This window comes from Mycetomoellerius zeteki, unplaced genomic scaffold, assembly GCF_001594055.1.
Source record: "Mycetomoellerius zeteki isolate Tzet28-1 unplaced genomic scaffold, Tzet1.0 scaffold332, whole genome shotgun sequence".
NCBI lineage: Eukaryota > Metazoa > Arthropoda > Insecta > Hymenoptera > Formicidae > Mycetomoellerius > Mycetomoellerius zeteki.
Window position 1 is genome coordinate 924435 of NW_017257319.1, and position 2118 is coordinate 926552.

Genomic DNA, 2118 nt, shown 5'->3' on the forward strand with positions numbered 1-2118 from the left:
GCTTCGTGTGTTGCATCATCTCAATATTCAAATTTCGTTTGCCGCACTTACTCTTTCAACCCACCTCGGAAGCAGGGTTCATAGAGTTGACTCCGAGATAGATTTACTCATACTTTTGGAACGAATAGACTCCGCCCATATGGTCAGTTACCTCGCGTTTTGGAACAGCGTAGAGTTAAACTCTGTTACTCGGAGTAAATTTTGGAACGCACCCATGAATGACTTTCCATCCAGGTAGCAAACACACGTCATTTTGACATCAAATTCTGGTCATGTTGGTACGAATGGCGTCAAGTGACCAAAAATTGACCAACCGATGTTATGACGACGTCATAATGACGTTAGAATGACGTCATATTTTGGTCTTCCTTAATTCTTCATTTTGGAAACGTCCTAACATGATGTCATTTTGATGTCGTCGCGATAACACATAATTTGCGAAATTAGAGAGAGAGAGAGAGAGAGAGGACGTCATTAAGACGTTATTATTAAGACGGCAACAAGACGTCAACAGTGATTATTAGAGTGAACAGACATATATATATATATAAATACCCAAAGTAGTAATAAATTTGACGTTATTTGTAAATTATTTGTTTTCTATATTTATGTCTTAATTGTTGAGATCTCAACACAGATAGAATGAAGCTGATGGCGTTTGTCATTTTGACGTTAATTGCAATGACGTCAATAATTTTGTGACATTAGAACGTCATTATGACGTCATTAAGACGTCATTTAGTGACGTCAGCCATGGTCAGTAAATGACCAAAATTTGACGTCAAAATGACGTGTATTTGCTACCTGGGATGTTTTCGTTCGGGCGGTCTGATTGGCCCTGAGAGTGACGTCACACTTTGACTGCGCAGTGGGTGTCCACGGCATGAGCATACCCTTATCTTTATATCATGGTCCGAAATACTCCGAAATCCGAATTTCATAAACAGCACGGATTATAATCCGGATTGGTCTAGGAACATTTAGAGTCTTCAGATTGAGTACCACTGCTCAATCCGATTTTAGGGATCCGATTATTTCACGTACCTTGTTTTCCAACAAGGACACAGTCAGACACTGTGTTGTTTGCCAACGTTAAACAAGGATGAAACGACTCACTGTGTTACACAGTGTCTGACTATGTCCTTGTTGGTAAACACCCTCTATTTCTAGGAACACTAGGCCGGTGGGTGGCCACTCACCGGCAGTGTTGTTAGGTATGCCGCCTTTTTAGCGCATGCGCGTTCGAGTATAGCTCACTGCAGTATTATATTCGGATTTTTACGGGTCCTGCAGGTGCCCAATGTTGACATTTTTATGAAGTTACATAAAATTTTTTGAAAAATCAACAATGTATTATAAAACTAAATGGTAAACCTTCGGATGAGCTGCATATTCGAAACGAAACAAACGACCACGTGTTTTTGATGTATTTTTGGCTCCTGAAAACAAATATGACAGCAGAAATTGGCGCTCGGCCGTATCTTGGCCGCAATTTCGAAAAAACATCGAAAAAACGTGATTTTTTTTAGTTTTTTGTATTTATTTCGAAATATACGAATCGTACAAAAAAATGTTTCAAACAAAAATTGTAGAGCATGAAATTCTCTATAAAAAAGATTCTACACACTTTTGTCCTAATCACAAAAGGAAGCCCGTAAAACAGCGATGAAAGTGACTAGTTACACGTTTGTGCGGCCTTTACTTACACGTTTATGCTCTGTGATCACATGTGCATGCGTTGTACGTACTTTTCGGTAAGAGTGCACGAAATTTAAAGTCATAATCCATTAAATTAATAACCATTAATAACCCATGTGGATAGTGGGATGTATAGACAGTAATGCTTGGGTTCGGGCGGCTACGCCGCCCGAACGAAATAAAATAACATATCCTACCCGCTTGGGGCCTAACCGCCTAGAAGTTACAGCTGAGACAGTGTCTGCTTGGAATATTTTTAACCCATTGATATTTGGGGTGAGAATTCCAAATGGGTTTTTACTGTCTTTAAAAAGTCTTCTCACACCCCACTGTCTTCATTGGGTTAGGAATATTCCAAGCAGACACTGTCTCAGCTGTAACTTCTAGGTGGTTAGGCCCCAAGCGGGTAGGATACGTTAT